Raw genomic sequence first — 18,662 nt, forward strand, 5'->3', positions numbered from 1 at the left:
TAAATAAATCTAATACCTTTAAATGAGCAATTCTTGTTTATTTATATATATATATTTTACACTTTATTGCACAAAACAAGTACATAACACAGAGATAATCCAGTAAATGTGTACAAAGGCGAACTTATCCCGTTAAGGGATCTCTTCCAGCTAACCTTTAAGTAACTGAGAGATACATTATGAAATGGTAGTCAAACTAAGATAAACTGTACATGACGGCGAGACTTAAAAGAAGTAGCTAACCCTAGAAACATAACTAAATACGATGCGATGCATTAGGTGCAAAGGCATATACATGTATAAATATACGAAACAATTATATATCCATAAAAATATTAATACATACATTTACATAAATATATATATATATATATATATATATATATATATATATATTTAAATACCTACAAATATATTAATATATATAACCGCACAATCCTACCTACGTGTCGTTCAATTGACATTAATATTATTGCCATAACCTCTTTAATTTTGCCTTCAGCGACGCTACAGACTGACACTGCCTCAGCGGAGATGGCAACGCGTTCCATAGCCTCACAGAGTGTATCGTGAATGATTTATTGTAGGACCGGTGTTTGTGGGGAGGAATAGCGAGCGAAAGATCCGCACTAGATCGCAGCCGGTGGTCACTTCCATCCGCCAGAAATCTAAACCGTTCTGCAAGGTAAGCTGGAGAAGAGGGGCAGAACAGCACCTTATAAAGTAGAGATAAGGTGTGCAAGTCTCTACGGCGGCGGATAGGTAACCACTCAAGCTGAGAACGGAACGATGAAACATGGTCAAATTTTCGCAGGCCAAATATAAATCTTATGCAGACGTTCTGCAGGCGCTCCATCTTATTAAGAAGTTCCTCATTAAGGTCCAGGGTCGCAATGTCCCCATAGTCCAAAAGAGGAAGCAAGAGAGAGCGGGCAAGGATAACCTTCATTCGAAGTGGGAGAAAAGTTTGTAGGCGCCGCAGGGAGTGCAGTGAAGCGAAAAGTCTTTTGCTGACCTCGGCAACGTGAGCTGACCAGGAAAGAGTCTGATCCATGATAATGCCTAAGTTCTTGACAGTAGAGGATATATATATGTTTCGGGGATCTCAGAAACGGCTCTGACGATTTCGATGAAATTTGGTATATAGGGGTTTTCGGGGGCAAAAAATCGATCTAGCTAGGTCTTATCTCTGGGAAAACGCGCATTTCCGAGTTATTATATGTTTTCCGAGCGAAGCTCGGTCACCCAGATATTAAATATTATAGGACATTTTTACACAAATTTACTAAGCCCCACGGTAAGCTCAAGAAGGCTTGTGTTATGGGTACTCGGACAACGATATATATAATATATAAATAAATACTTAAATAGGTACATAGAACACAACCATGACGCAGGAACAAATATCTGTATCACCATACAAATAAATGCCCTTACCAGGATTTGAACCCGGGACCATCGGTTTCATACTCTTCATAGGCAGGGTCACTAACTAGGCCAGACCGGTCGACAAAATACGGGACAAAAACGGGACCAGTAAAAATACGGGACGTGATACTTAAATACGGTGACAGTCCCGTATATACGGGACGTATGGCAACCCTAGCTATCGTACCTACACAATATGAATATACGAGGGCTGGTTGATAAGTACCCGTTTATGAAAAAAATTATCAGTTGTTTTTGTTTATATGCATTTATTTTTCTTCATAGTCTCCTTTTAACTCTATACACTTGTTCCACCTATATTCAAGCTTCAATAAACCATCCAAAAAGTATGATTTCGGAAAGTCATTAAAATATGCCTCTGTGGCGGCAATGACTTCGTCATTTGATCCAAATCGCTTACCACCGAGCCATTTTTTCAGGTTGGGAAACAAAAATAAATCGCATGGGGTCAAATCTGGAGAATACGGGGGGTGAGGCAATAGGGCGTAGCGTAATTGTGTTAATTTAGCCATCACAACTCTAGACGAATGAGCTGGTGCGTTGTCGTGATGAAACAGTACTTTTTTATTTTTTAAATGGGGTCGTTTGTCCTTCAACACAGCGTCAAATTCATCTAATAAATTGGCATAGTACTGCCCTGTTATCGTTTTCCCCTTTTCTAAGAACTCAATATGTATAATACCCTGCGAATCCCAAAAAACGGTCGCCATGACCTTTCCAGCCGATGGAACGATTTTTGCTATCTTTCGCGCAGGTTCACCCGGTAAAATCCACTGCTTCGACTGCCCTTTCATTTCCGGAGGGTAGTGGTGACCCACGTTTCGTCTACGGTCACGAAACGACGCAGAAACTCCTTCGGGTTACGTTTGAACACGGCCAAACACTGCTCCGAAGTAGTCAGTCGGTTCCGTTTTTGCTCCTCCGTGAGTAAACGCGGCACCCACCTCGCCGATACTGTCTTCATACCCAATTTATCTTCTAATATGTTTTGTACCCGCTCGATTGGAACATTTACAGCATCAACGATTTCTCAAAGTTCAATTCGGCGGTCGGCTAAAACGATATTTTCAATTTTCTTAACCATATCGTCTGTAGTCACCTCAATTGGGCGGCCTGGGCGATCCTCATCAAAGACGGTTGTTCTCCCCCGCTTAAACTCGTTAAACCAGTATCTGACGGTTGTCATAGAAGGAGCACATTCATGGTAAACCGCTTGCATTCTTACTTTTATTTCATCACATGTTTTTCCTTCCAAAAACAAGAATCTAATTACAGACCGATACTGCTCTTTCTCCATTTTCACAATTTTAAGTTCACGCTTTCACTAAATCGCTGTCAAATGAGAAAAAAACAAAAGAATGCTGTTTTTTTTTAAAATTTTCCCACCTCTGAAAAATGGCTTAAAACGATTGTATACATATTTTCGGCCCGTGATATTAATACATTTGGAAAACGGGTACTTATCAAACAGCCCTCGTATATATGTAGGTACTTAGTTTTAAGTACGGAAGCCGATGCGTAGCTAGAGCTTCGTGAAAATTAACTTGCACTGGTACGGTCAGCTTCGGGGAAAATTAAACTTTAAGCTTGGTAACTTCTATGCAAGTGTGGGTAAATTTTCTGTAAGTACTTGTAGCTTAAGGCATCAAGCCATCTACTAAACATTTCATCATCTTCCTCGCGTTGTCCCGGCATTTTGCCACGGCTCATGGGGAGCCTGGGGTCCGCTTGGCAACTAATCTTTACTACTATTTTTACGAAAGCGACTGCCATCTGACCTTCCAACCCAGAGGGTAACCTAGGCCCGTATTGGGATTAGTCCGGTTTCCTCACGATGTTTTCCTTCACCGAAAAGCGACTTGTAAATATCAAATGATATTTCGTACATAAGTTCCGAAAAACTCATTGGTACGAGCCGGGGTTCGAACCCGCGACCTCCGGATTGCAAGTCGCACGCTCTTACCGCTAGGCCACCAGCGCTTCAACTAAACATTTCATGATCAAGTAAATATGTCCCGCTTCCGGGAAAAACAGGAAATTGCAAAGGTTTATTTGCAATCATGATTTGGCTCCTTGTATTCACTTCTATCTTCTCTAAAGTTTCTGAATCGTGCGATATGCTAACACAACTACGCGTAACTTTACTAAGCCAAGTGCCTATTGTCCTTGTTCTAAATATTCCCAATTAAATGATTAAATCGTCTTAAGCAGATCTAAAATATCTAAATATTAATTTAAAGTGGTTTTCGCAATAATATACTCGCTGGACATACATTTTATACATTACAGTGCTATTCGCTAGCAACACGCTGAGGTGAGACCATTTCGTGGCACTTTATCCTTTTATTCTCTGTTATGTATAATTTTCTATTTTGTGTTTGTGCTCACGAATAAAATTATTTCTATTCTATTCTATTCTATTTTAGATATCTTCGTATTGTCACGCAACGCATCGCACAGCCATTTTCGCGCAGTTAGGACAAAGCATCAACGCGTTGAATAACAATCAAACAACAAAGAAACAAGCGTTCGACTCAAACTCACCAGTATAAATGTGCCCACTGATTCGTTGAAATCGTGCGTAATGGGAGATCATATGATGCTGGAACAGGACGACCACGCGACGGACGCTCGGACGCGGTCCGGAGTCGAAATCGCCGGCGCCGAAGTCAGTTTTCCCGCCGCGGGCGGTTCGCCTTGTAATGGCCGCGTCTCGAATGACACGCGGCTGCCGTTGGCAGACTAGAGAGGACATGCCTAGATTATCTTAAAAGTCATATTTTTTTAAAGTATTAAAATAGGGAGGAACATAATAGTTAATCCTAGATCTGTAGGTACTTTAATTTAAATAAACGAGTAACTTGCATCTTATCTTCCGTGAAAGCCTTTAAGTTCCACTTTAATACAAATTGTCATCAGTCTATTTTTATCGCAAACCTTAATATGTTTTTTAATTAGGTCGCAGAATAGTTTTTTCGTCAATATTTGGTTTTTGTTTTCTTGGGGTTGATATGCGTGCTTAAATTAATCGAAACAACATACTTTTCAATTTAAAAACCTTTTGAACTCATCATATATTATTTAGTACGTGTCGGCCAAGAAATGTAAATCCAAGCGCCATACCAAAGCTAACAGAGGATGACGAGCACCACGCTTTTCACTGCTACAAAACACATTACAATGATTTAGCATAAAATATTCGACTTATGCACGGTCTTAATAGTTAGCTGCACTGAACCAAGAAGAACGGTAACATCGTGCGCCTTCACGTATGAGTCTTAATAGTTTTGATGATTTTTGCGCCATGTCCATATTATGATACCCACCTCTGACCAATGAGCTGCCTGATGACCTTCTGCGTTTACTAACCCGTAAAACCTACTATGCATTTCTAAGTAAACGCTATAATTTTCGCACCGTGGCCACCGTGTCCATACTGTGTGCCCACCGTTGACCAATGAGGCGCCGGGCGACCTTGCGCACCTACTAACGCTACCCGCAGAACCTACTTACTATACGTGTGCATTTCTAACTCGCGTGCATCGTTCGGATGCACCGTGTGTTTACCGATTGTGTTTTGGAGGACAGATTTCCAATAATGTTTTTATGTATTGGTTTCCTGTTTTTGCAAATGACAGACGACAAAGGAATGCGATTCTTTTAAAATCAGAATTGGTACCTAAATAACGCTGGGATTAAATTAAGATAAAATAAGTTTTTGGCAAATGGTACAAGCTTTTTATCGCTGACTATGGGCCCGATTCGGATTTTGAAATAGACATCCATAAGATATCTTTTAGACATCACCAAGATACGATAACGATAATTTTAGGATCTAACCTGTCAAATTTGACATTTTCGCGATTCTGGAGATACTCTTGAAGGATTTCCACAAGATATGACTTAGAGATCCAATTCACATCTAATAGATATCTAACTCTATCTAACGTAAAAGTGACATTGGTTGCCCGAATTGAGCTGCAAAAGAGAACTAGTTGAAATCTAAACTATAACGTATCTAGAATGGATCTAGTACGTGTCGTCTCTTGTGAATATTTTGAAGTTCGAATACGGCAGTGTACTTTTTTCCACAGACAACTAATACTCATCGAGACAATTCTAAAAACCCCAAACACAATCAGGTTGCGTTGTTTTATCACAGAGTTCCTATGGCCACCTCCTGTCTCTATCATCAGATCAGCTCCATGGTACCATAATATTGCATTGTCACCCGACTTACATATGTACCTATGCAAATTTTCAGCTTAATTGGAAGTCGGGAAGTAGGTCAAATTTAACTTGCAAGATTTGACCCGTACAAACATATTTACATTTGGTTACATACTTACATAGGTACATTGCAAGTTAATATAAAGCTTGTAAAAATCATCATGACTTGATTCTAGTAGGCTTAAATTAATAAGTAAGAATGATATAACGGTTTCTAAAAGCGTAGTCATTATTTAAGATGGGACGGATGAAGGTCATGTGACGCGAAAGGTATTAGGAATGAGTGGAGGGATGAAAGAGAAAAGGAAATCAATGAAATGGTGAATGGACAGTATGAGCAGTAGGTATGAGAGATGATAATTATGATATAAAACAGGTGAATGATGAGATGACTAACAACAGAGAGGTATGGATGAAAGAATGGTGCGCCGCCCTCAAGTGATGGGAAAAGGGCAAGCGAATGATGAATCTTTATTTATGGACTTATATAATCAAACCATTTAACTACTTACATAAGTGATAGTTATGTTATTAAGGTTATAGGTAAGTTGTATATTTGTTTAAGTGTGTTTCTAATTACTAAGCTATTGTACGTCCTTAAAAAAAGCAATGATGATTGTTGAGTATGAAATCGTGTAGGTACTTATGTTCGTCTGTGGCGTTACAACTCTGGACCGCTACTTAATTCATGTTTTTTTTTGATTGCCTAGGTTATAAATAAAATTCTAGTTCTCATCCCGTGGTCTGCTAGGCTTGCCACGCTACTAGCGCATATTTAATTGCATATACCGATATTTACAGATTTTATTATTTGAAATTATAACGCGTTTTGATAGGTACAAGATTACGAGTAAATATTTTGCTGTGACAATAACTGGGTAACAGTTAATTTAATTTAAGTAACACTTAAAACAATTATAAAATATTCAGTTATTTGATGACATTCAATATTTTTCTGCTTGATAAATTCATAGATTTTTAGTTACCTTTTGTAACATCAAGAATTCAGTAGCACTAGAGGCTATACAAGCAAAACCCAAGACTAAGATTACGACGAGAACTAAGCCTTTATCTGTCTAGCTGTCAAGTGCCTATGGGAATGGGTAGTTCTTGGTAATATCTAGTTGTTTTGTATATCAGCAAAACAAATAGTTATGTTACTTTGGAAATAAATAAAACAAGTTTGCTATTTGTTTATATTCGCCTGGGATTCAGCAATCATTGCTCTTAGGGATACGATACAGCAAGCTATGAAAAGGTAGCAGAAAGAACAGGTGTATTCTGATTCTAATCACAGTTTATAAATTAGATCTTTGCTATTTGTTTATATTCGCCTGGGATTCAGCAATCATTGCTCTTAGGGATACGATACAGCAAGCTATGAAAAGGTAGCAGAAAGAACAGGTGTATTCTGATTCTAATCACAGTTTATAAATTAGATCTGGATTAAGTAGTTTGGATCTGATCTAATTCATAACCTCAAGAATCAAAATACGTGTAAAAATATAGAATGTGGAAAATTCGGAAAATGTGAAATTAATAATTTGGCCATAAACGATTCTGTATAAAACGGAGTCTGGTCAATTGAGCAGAATGAGAAATCCAGAAATTGGACCCCATCTCTGACAAGCTGTGAGTCATTATAGTAGTTTATGCAACAGTGATATAATAAGGGTTCTTAAAATTCAAGGGTCTTTTTTTACAAAACTCGACTACGTCTCGTTTTGTAACTTCGACCCTTGAATTTTAAGAACCAATTATGAGCTGTTGCATACATTACTTTTTCTATGACAGCTGCAGCACAAAAAAAAAAAAAAAAAAAAAAGTTATTAAAAAAAAAGAGTTATTATTAAAAAAGAGTTATTATTTAAAAAAAAATGAGTTATTATTTAAAAAAAAAGAGTTATTATTGTAAATGAAAACATACCTCTTTCAATCAAGATGATCGGAACTTGTATCTTTAAAAAAAATAAAGCAGTTGTATTATACTCATAAGATGACTGCTAGCAGTCATCTTATGAGCCTATAGACAAAGCATTCAAATGACATTGCTTTAGATATCACTGTCAGTCATTTAATTGACACATTTAAGTGCTGGAGTAGAAAAATGGCGTTTATAATATTAACATGTATGTATTATTCTTTGACGCTGTCGATTAATGAATAGGAGTCCTCACAATGGTGTACACAGAGCTTTTTTAAATCAGCCCGACAATAGCCACAATGGGCCACTTTACATGAGCATTACACTTTGTTTTTCTAAGTTTGCTTACCGAGGCATCAGCAATATGACGGCGGTGTCCGCCGAGACGGCCTGTGTACATTATTCAACGCGCGCCTCTCGCGGCTGCATTCCTGGTACCTAGTCACATTGTTCACATGTTCACCTGATACCCTGTGCAAGGCTCGTTTCTAAACTAAACGTGCACATTCATGAATTTTAAGTTTTAATCGATCATGCACGGTTGATAATCTTTATTGTTATATTTAGAAACAATTTAGAAGTTGCCAACGATTGAAATTAAAGTTTCTTGAAACTATTGTTCAAGTTGAAAGTTCAACTGTTCAAATAATGAAGGAAAAGTAATGTTAATTATACCTACATTAACAATTAACACTACTCATGGAGTAACTACCTAGCTTGCCAATGCTCGGTCGTCTGAGGCATGTTTGTCAAGCAATCAAATCATATGAAACCATCTGCCAGCAAGAGCTCGGGATCTCTGTACTAATTATCAAAATTAATTTTATTAAAGTATAAACAGTAAGTATTTCAAGGGGTTTTAGTTTTCAGAAGTTAGTAGGTGTTATGAAAAATAAGCCAACGTGTATAAAAATGTTTACGACAGAATTGACCACATATTAACGCAAACCCACCCTGTTATTTCCTAAAAATCTAGATGTTAAACAAACATATTAACACAATAAATATATATTTAATTTATATAAATTTAGTATTTTTCTACTTCCTGTCTTAAAATTTATTGCACTTGGTGCTATCTGGAAAGTATTTATATTTAGAAGCCGGCATAATTAGGTGTTCCTTCCCTAAAACTTCCTGTAAACCACAGACTTGTCATTTTCGCGCTCGCGCTTGACAGACAGCTGAAGTGTGCGAAAGGGAAGCCATCACGTATATGAACATACCATGAGTGCGAAAGAGTCAGACTACCAATGAGAAAACGTGACCACTTTTGACTTTGACGACGGCCGCGGACGGCCAAGAGCGTATCACAGTAATTTTCAAATTGAAAAATATACACGGATTAGGACGAAAAGTATTAAATAAAGTAATTCAGTGAAGATTGTGTTTTGTAGTGTGCCGGATTTCAGTGTTACAGTGCCAAATAATCCAAGCAAACACTAATTTCAGAGGATTTATGATATTCCTAGCGAAATTTTCATAACGATATTTTGTCAAATTAACAGCGTAAAAAGTGTAAGAAGCCGGTTTATAAAGTTCATTATAAGTTTTTCTTCCTTTGTGTGCTAATATTTTATCATATTAGTCTATAATTTAAAATATTTTGTGTAAAAACATAACCTGTTACTTTACGCTAGGGCTTGACAAAATGTTCATATGACAGTATCGATAACTTGTCGGTATATTAATAGCTATGTAATTATTTCTTCACAAGACATCATTAAGATATTAGCTTTTATAACCGACTTCAAATAATAACGATTGTTATACCTTTTTGAAGGTGCTCATGTTTAGCGGTAAATTTAAGCTTCACTTTCCAACACAGTAAGAGTTACATTAAGATAAGTCTGCAACGATTTTGATAGTACACGCAGTGCAAGTGTTATTTATTCGTCATAATGTCGTAGAATTTTAACGTTTAAAATAACATATTTGAAAAAGTAGTCGATAAAGCAATCAAACATCGACAGATTATTAATATGTTGTAACATGACATCACTATTTTCGATCTCACATAGACAATTTACGCACACACTTGCATTTCATTTTTGGTCGCACTTTTGAAGATTGACAGTTGTTCTAGTCATATTAATTCTATGCTGTAAACCGACACGAGAGCCCGTACTATGAGTCACTGACAGTGTCAAAACTGACATTTACGCTATCGAGAACGTAAATTACTTTCGATACATCTCGCTCGCATTAATAATATGCGAGTACGAGCGAGAAGCATAGAAAGTAAATTGCGTTCTAGCGTTTATGTTAGTGCCAAACTGGTGGGAGCCACAGAGAAACAAAAGTTGAGCCATCAACCCACTCATGATGTAAGCGCCGCTATCATTCCCCAGACGTAAAGACAACATCCAGATACCTAACATAATATATCTAATGCAACGCGTAAAAAATATGTCCCACCCTTACAATAATAATATGGGAGAGTTGGGCGAGTGTCTGATAACGAACCAACACCAAGGAAGCACACACTAATTCCATTTTCACCCCCAATTTATATCTGTCACTTTTGGTGCCCTGGTCGGTGCGCGTAAAAATATTGTTTTTACTTATCCCCGTAGGGGGCTAGGGGGTGGGGGAGGCGTAATTACTGGAGCAGCCAGACGGAGACGGCCCAGGGGGCTGGCATTACTAACGGAGCCTTGCCCGCTAGCTGCCAAGGTTTTTGTAGGTGACACGAGAATTTTTCTTAATCTAAGAGTTCGTAGGTAGGTTAGCTGAGGTTACCTCGAACTCTGGGTTACTTATGCATTCTTGGCGCTAGGCTATAGGGACTTAGTGATGCTTGAGGTGTGCGTGACGCGTATCTTGTCCAATTTAGTTTTATTTGCTGTAAAAACATCAAAGGCTTATTTTTCAGCGCTACGAAAAATAAGTTTTTGTAAAAGTAGTGTCTGTGAATAACGGAATTTGCCTTGAGATAGTTTTCAAAGTTCAGCTAGTACACTATCTATATAATGCAAAAACTAATAATTATGAATGTAAAAAAGCGGCCAAGTGCGAGTCGGACTCGCCCATGAAGGGTTCCGTATTTAGGCGATTTATGACGTATTAAAAAAAAACTACTTGCTAGATCTCGTTCAAACCAATTTTCGGTGGAAGTTTACATGGTAATGTACATCATATATTTTTTTTAGTTTTATCATTCTCTTATTTTAGAAGTTAGGGGGGGGGGGGACACACATTTTACCACTTTGGAAGTGTCTCTCGTGCAAACCATTCAGTTTAGAAAAAAATGATATTAGAAACCTCAATATCATTTTTGAAGACCTATCCATAGATACCCCACACGTATGGGTTTGATGAAAAAAAAAAATTTGAGTTTCAGTTCGAAGTATGGGGAACCCCAAAAATTTATTGTTTTTTTTCTATTTTTGTGTGAAAATCTTAATGCGGTTCACAGAATACATCTACTTACCAAGTTTCAACAGTATAGTTCTTATAGTTTGGAAGAAAAGTGGCTGTGACATACGGACGGACAGACAGACGGACAGACAGACATGACGAATCTATAAGGGTTCCGTTTTTTGCCATTTGGCTACGGAACCCTAAAAACGAAGTATATATAAAACCTGGCGAAAGTTTTGCATAAATAGTCATCATTATTATGAAAATTCACCAAGTCTAAACGCCGCGTAACGTACATTTACTACACACTAATGAGATTTGATTTAACAAACGTAAGATAAATCGGACTTTTTCATTAATCGTATTTTATATGTTAAACACGTAGATTATCAATATTTTTGGTCCACACTGTAATGTACCTACTAACTAACATTCAAAGTGTGTCAAATTGACTGCGCTCGGTGGTGCTGGATTGTTATTCCCATTACTTACCCAGCCCACTGCCTCTGCCACTGATCAAGCGTACTTGCTCAAGTTGCTCATTATTTCTAGACATATATTCATGTCGATTCACCTGTGACAATTCTGGGACGAGAATGAGCGTCCTGAGCTTCTTGTATAATAACGATATATCTAGGGTTCTATTTACGCTCTATTGGAGACATCCATCAATTAACTTCATTAAATAATTATAAAGCGTGCTAAAAATACTTCATGTTCATAACTATTAGTATACCTATAGCAAAACCAACCAACCAACCAAGGAGTGTTGGCCGAAGTGTGTCAAGTTCCGGCGGTTCCACGGCCGGCTCCCTGACACTGCGGCGTTACGAACCGCATCGCAGCCATAATTTTGTGTGTTTTGTTTTAAGATATATTTTACTAGTAGTTCGCCCCGAACTAAGAACTCGCGGTTAACCAAAAATTATATAGCGATTGACTTTGTTGCACCTACTTAGGTACTCGTATAGTGCGACATAAAATAATAGAAAATAAATGAGGGCGCCACTTTCTACGTACCTGTCACATTTTTGACGTAAAATGCTTACACATGACAACAATTTAGTATGGACATTTTTGAGTTCCATTTTATTTAATTTCTACTATTTTATGTCGCTCTATAGGCGGCAATGGATCAAAGATCGCGTGGATTTATTGCAAGGTCTGTGGAGCCTTTAACTGATTGATTTAAGCAAAGATTAATATGTATATATAGTTGGCCAAGCAGATCTTGTCAGTAGAAAAAATGTAGGCGCGAAGGGATATGGTCTCATAGAAAATTTGAGTTTCGCGCCTTTTTCTATTGACAAGATTTGCTTTTTTGCATCAATTTTGAAGCGCCATTTACAAGTTTAGCGTTAAGTAATATAGATGGCGCTATTTTTTCGAATAAAGGGCTTCGTATACGGCTGTCCCTCCCCTGGATTTAAGTCACCACCATAGAGATTAAAATAAACTGTATCTGTGCTAAGCCGAAATATTTCTTGTCAAATGTCACATACATATATATTATGTTTTTTCTATTTTATTTTTATCTTGCTAATTATTTCAAAATGGTAAATTTAAAAACGATATTATAAAAGTGTAAGTCGAGCACTTTCATTTGATACTAAACTCGACCATGTTTCTTGCAAAAAATTGACCAGAATAGCAAGACCCCTCACAAACAGCTTTTTGGCCTTCTAAGCTCTTCTAGCTCAATAACCTCTTGATCGGGCCTGCTCATAATTTAATGACTAAAATATAATGCCCTCGACTACACATTTACCCAATTTCATTTAAATTAGAACAAATTTACTTAAGTTATTGAGTATCAAACTATCTTCTGACAGTTCAGCTTAAAAACATCGAAATGCCGAGACGTGCCGCTAGCCAGCCGCGTGTTCAAAGTCGAATGTAAGAACTTCGCTTCGCTTCGCTCGCTCGTTCGATAATAATATGTATGCTAGTTTTAAGGTATTTATCTATAGGCCAATAGTTGCCTGAAAATAAAGCTTTTAATTTCATTTCAAAACAACGCGATCTGATATTTCTGGCGCACTTTTAACACAATGTGATTTTGCCTGCCTTCGTGAAGGGGTATGATTCTGTGAGAGCAGTATTATCTATGTATGTAAGTGTCTTTATTCAACTCAATTAAAAAAGTAACAAGGAAATAAATACATAAACCATGTATGTTGAGCGACTTTAGGTAAAAAAGTGGTCATCATCCAATTATTCAAGCTAGTATTTGTAAACAAGTAGGTATAGTTAAGGTGGGCGTGGGCAGAGTGGGCAATTTGGCCCAATTTACCAAATGCGCCTAACTCGTTTGTGTCGCCGGCACACGGGCGAATTATTTTATTAATTTGACACTTAATCACGTTGTGTTTACGTTCGCACATTAATCTAGGTTAGAATATACCTAAACTATTATTGTAAATACAATAGACGTGCAAATTATTGTTGAACTCTCTTAAACAGCTTGCAAAACAAAATCAGCATGATTAATTGCGTTTTAAAACTATAAAGTAAAATCGAATTAAATGTGAAGCGATACACTTCCTGATTTAAATAAGTAGCTATCTAATTTTAATTACACACCTGCAGTTCTTTGATTTACTCCAATATTTGGTTGCTTAGTGGCAATAAAAACTGTCTTTTATAATACTTTGGTACAGCTGCAATAAGCGCATTTTTCCAAGATTTCTCAGCAAAGCCTCCGGGAAACCTTCCGGAGAATTTCATAAAAACAAACTTAACGTAATGCAGCTTCTAAAGCCGTCAAAAAAGATCATTAAAACGAAAGGCGGGTGAAAGCAAAAAATACCTTCGATTACGTTACAGCGGCGCGTCAGGCGAAGCGAGTTTGCTTGCGAATTTCAGCCGCGCTTATAAATCTTGGCAGGCTGGAGTATCAGGGGAGCTGCGATCCTGGCGGCACGCACTCCTCCGTATCCATATTTAGTACGTACGGTTTATCACACTTCAAAGAACAGGCACGGGTAGGCGCCTCGAAACCGCGTCTCCCTAACGGCACTCCTGTAACTAGGAATAGGAAGCCGCTTTGTGAAATTCGCGATGCTTTTCGACGTAGATACGACCCCCGTTTGGTTTTTCGAGGTCGCCCGCTTCTCCCCTTTCATAAATGCGAGTATCTAGGAGTACGGTTCGCCTCCTCCGCGATTCGCGCGCCCTGGTACTTTGCGATGCGGTAACGCCGTGGTTTCGCACCCGTATTCGCTAAGCGAGCAGGGGAATGTATTCAATTTGCTTCACGAATAATCTTTCAAAATACAGTTAGGTATGTCACCCTCTGCTCGATCTACATAATAGTAATAATATGAAGAGACCACTCTCGAGGATTATTGCTGACAGCTTGAACGTGCTGCACTATTTTATTTTTAATATTTTCGGGAGTCAAATACCCCGTACCCGATATGCCCCTACTGCCCCTATTAGCAATCGTGTAACGTTGCAACGAACACATTTTAAGTAGCTCCACTCGACTCGACTATGGTCCCAAAACTTCAACCTTTTAGAATTCTGTCAGAAATAAATGAAGACCTCATCTGTTTTTAATCTTGGGGTGTGGAAATTACAACATGATGGCATATTGCAAGTGCAGCACGTGAGGCCGTCCCGTCGGCATGGCGACGCTAGATCCCGCAAGGCGGTAGGCTTTGCTCAATATTGTTTTATACTTTACAACTTGCGGCATGGCAATATGAGATTTAACTAAAGTAGGTATTTATTATCCTCTAATTCCTCTAGGTATCGGTAGAATATATTGGCATACACCAGGCGCCAGACACAGGTACACCTGTTAAAATTACAACACCCTTCTTTTTTGTGTTGGGGAATTAAAAAAACCGGACAAGTGCGAGTCAGACTCGCCCACCGAGGGTTCCGTACATTTTAGTATTTGTTGTTATAGCGGCAACAGAAATACATCATCTGTGAAAATTTCTATCACAGTTCATGAAATAAAACCTGAGACAGACAGACAGACGGACTGAGGAGTCTTAGTAATAGGGTCCCGTTTTTACCCTTTGGGTACGGAACCCTAATAAGTAATTCTCACTTTATGGTCATTGATTTTAGACTTTAGACTTTTACAAAAAAAATAGTTAACCTGTGCCTAGCCCAAAACTGTTCCTTAATTATACGTAAATGGGTAAAGTATTCGCTCCGTGCATGTCTGTGGCACCGCCCTAGTGTGGGTGTGGGACATATTGTTTATTTGGCAGTTGGCAGCTGCTAAATTGTAAGAAGATTGTGGTCCCACAAATGTATATATTTCACCACTTCGTGCGTTCGCTTCGCTTGTAATTCCCCCACCACCAACTTCGCACATAAGCAATAGGTAGGTACCTATAGGTGTTCAAGTTAGGCGTAGCGTAGGCATGAGGCGATGCACCCTTCGCAAGACGCGGATCGATCAGCCCGCGACGTGAGCCCGATTATAATTATAATCATATCTTTGAGGTTAGATAGATGCAATACATTTTCTATGATATCACTACATAGTATAAAACAAAGTCGCTTCCCGCTGTCTGTCGGTCCCTATGTATGCTTAGATCTTTAAGACTACGCAACGGATTTTGATGCGGTTTTTAATAGATAGAGTGATTAAAGAGGAAGGGTTATGTATAATTTGTTAACCCGTGCGAAGCCGGGGCGGGTCGCTAGTTTGCTATAAAGGGTGAAATTCTACACAGGTGAAATTCTACACAGATTTTTTTTTAAACTGCTTTCTCTATTGTGACTGGATTAATGCCGAATGGGTATTGGCTTTTCATACCTTACGTAAAAATAAGAACCGACCAACCAATTTTTTCCCTGTACATCATTCATTTTGTTTGAACATCGATGATATGAAATTTTTTAAGGTGACTCATAAGTCATAATAATGGTCTCCTTTTTGTTGTCAGGTTCAGGTTTTTTTTATTTTAACTCTCATTTACAATCTTCAAAAAACATATGCTTTATAGCCTTATTATAATGTCAGCCTATATACGTCCCACTGCTGGGCTCAGGCCTCCTCTCATGCATGAGAGGGCGTGGGCTTCAGTTAGGGTTGCCAGATCGAAAGGCGCTATTATCGGGAAAAAATATCAATTTTTCGGGATTTTGGGACTTAAGTCGGGAAAAAAAAACATTCAAATTAAAGTAATTGTAGTAAAAACAACGATATTTTACATTACATTATTGGCACTACGTCAGCTGCTCTGCCCAAACTCGCCACGCGCGTCCCTTCCCTCGCTCGCTCGACGAAAGTTCGGAACTTGAAATTATTGTTTTATAACGTGAAGCTGTTTTTCGGGACAATTTTCACTTTGTCGGGAATCGGGAACACATGTTAAAAATCGGGAGAATCCCGCCAAATCCCGACCATCTGGCAACCCTAGCTTCAGTCCCCACGCTGGCGGGTTGCGTACTTCACAAATACTTTTGAATTTCTTCCCAGGTGTATGCATACAGATTTCTTCGCGATAATTATTCCATGCATAAGTTCCGACAATCTCATTGGTATGAGCCAGGATTTGAACCCGTGACCTCCGGATTGAAAGTTGGAAATCCACTCGGCCTCTACCGCTTCAACAAATTAAACATATTAGTCGGCTTAGTTTCTGTTTAACATTATAATAATCTATCTATCTATCTAATCTAATACCTTTAAACGAGCAATTCTTGCATATTTATTTATTTATATATATATTTCGGGGATCTCGGAAACGGCTCTAACGATTTCGATGAAATTTGGTATATGAGGGTTTTCGGGGGCGAAAAATCGATCTAGCTAGGTCTTATCTCTGGGAAAACGCTAATTTTTGAGATTTTAATTGTTTTCCGAGCAAAGCTCGGTCTCCCAGATATTTAATTACTAAACGCAAAACAATTTGGTACCTATATTACAGACATTGCCATGCTGGTGGGTAGTTCCATTCTTTAAATTCACAGATTCACTAGCAAAGTTAGCAGCACAGATACCAACACAAAGTACTTTAAGTACATACCTGTATCCAACTCTGTAGCTCAGAGAACAAGAGTTTTGTAGGTTTTATTGAGCTCTGACTGTACTTACAGTGTTTCATTTGTTTCATTTCGCTGAAACCCTTCTCCGATTCTCCAAGTTTAGTGCTTCCCAACCCAACGAGCATTTATATAAGCATGTTTTAGGTCCTGGAGTATGAAAAATTGCTAGGTTAGCCTGATACAACAGTTGCTTCGGTACTTTTATGTCGTAAAGCAGGATGACTTTAATAAATCGTCAGGTGACAAGCAAAAGTCACTAATTACTATAAAATATTTAAACAAAAATCAACCTTCTCTTCGTACTAGTATGGTTCACTATGGCTATGAACTTGTGGTGGTACTTAGTGACTTTTGCTTGTCACCTGACGAAATGATGATTTTAAAGTTTATTCTTATTTACCGCGACAGCAAGAGCGAATGTTTACATATTCAACTGTGTGGCAACTTTAATTTCCAATAATGATCACAACTTTTGATTGAGCTGTCTATCCAACTTGTCAGTTAATGATTTCACATTTATAACTAACTAGCGACCCGCCCCGGCTTCGCACGGGTAGTTCAACGAATTTACACAAAACCTTTACAAATTATACACCAAAACCCTTCTCAAGAATCACTCTATTAATAGGTGAAACCCGCATAAAAATCCGTACAGTAGTTTTTGAGTTTATCGCGAACATACAGACAGACGCGGCAGGGGACCTTGTTTTATATGTATTGATGTATTGATTGATTTATTTGTTCGCCACGGGTAAATTACACCTGCCAGGCCTGTGGTCGTGTTTGCCGCTCCCGTATTGGCTTACATAGCCACGAAAAACGTTGTCACCCTACCTGACACTGTTTTAATAGTCTGTAATAGACTTTAAGGCCAATGATGATGATGATGATGATGTATTGATTGATTTATGTATTGATTACCCGAATAGATTGAGCTAAAATAATGCTGCGAATGCTTCTATATTAATTTCTATTAACATGACGACTTTTTCTTAAACACAACTTCTTCTCAAGTTACTTACCTTGATTTAAATTCAAGCGTCTTAATATTTTCCTATATAGTGACCCGACCGACTTTGCAAAAAGTTGTGTCAGTATTTTATCGTTGTTTTGACGAGGAAAGTTTGTCGCGGTCAAGGTCTGATACTTGTTTTCTAACTACACACTTCCCATTCCGATCAACTTTAAACGTGGTATAACTTAGTTATTGTAAAGTATTGTACTGCATATTAATTGGTTGGCAGTAACATGAGATTTTGAAAATATTGCCTGGAAATATAGATACTGATGTTCGGTCGTTCATTCTTGGCCCGTCTCAGTTATAAATTATAACTGAGACGGGCCAGTCTGTGCAAAAAAATAATTTGTCCGAGTTTATTTAACGTAACCGTCATCACGTCGACGCCGGACGGCCCGGGCAGGCACGTCGATGTCGCTATGTACACAAGTCATCGTTTATGTGCCCATGTACTCCCGGTACATAAGCGACTGTTGTATGGGTAATAGTGGTACGCGTGTACGTAGATAATCTCGTCATAGCTCGCACCCGTTATGGTATTACTGTGTTGGCGTGGGTGTAGGGGGGAACCCCGCGAGTGCCACGGGGGGGGCGCTGTCCGCTTTAAAAATACTGGGGCGCGAGTGGAACTACCGAGCCAGCAGAATGCTAAAGGAAGCCGTT

General features: G+C 38.4%; 1 protein-coding gene and 1 long non-coding RNA gene across 6 annotated transcripts in view; one reads left to right on the top strand and one right to left on the bottom strand.

Moving 5' to 3' along the window:
* LOC134658020 (nucleolar protein 4) overlaps positions 1-18,662 on the top strand; it is a 184,414-nt gene that overhangs the window by 147,534 nt on the left and 18,218 nt on the right. The window lies entirely within an intron of this gene.
* Positions 1,257-18,662, bottom strand: part of LOC134658047 (uncharacterized) — a 99,433-nt gene continuing 82,027 nt past the window's right edge. Inside the window, exons 1-2 of one of the 2 annotated variants that reach the window (XR_010097677.1) lie at positions 1,417-1,469; positions 1,257-1,362 (exon numbers count right to left, since the gene is read on the bottom strand). This is a non-coding gene — a long non-coding RNA (uncharacterized LOC134658047). Of the gene's footprint in view, positions 1,363-1,416; positions 1,470-18,662 lie in introns of those variants that run through there. The other variant, XR_010097676.1, reaches the window with a different exon arrangement.

Source organism: Cydia amplana, chromosome 21, assembly GCF_948474715.1.
Source record: "Cydia amplana chromosome 21, ilCydAmpl1.1, whole genome shotgun sequence".
Taxonomy (NCBI): Eukaryota; Metazoa; Arthropoda; class Insecta; order Lepidoptera; family Tortricidae; genus Cydia; species Cydia amplana.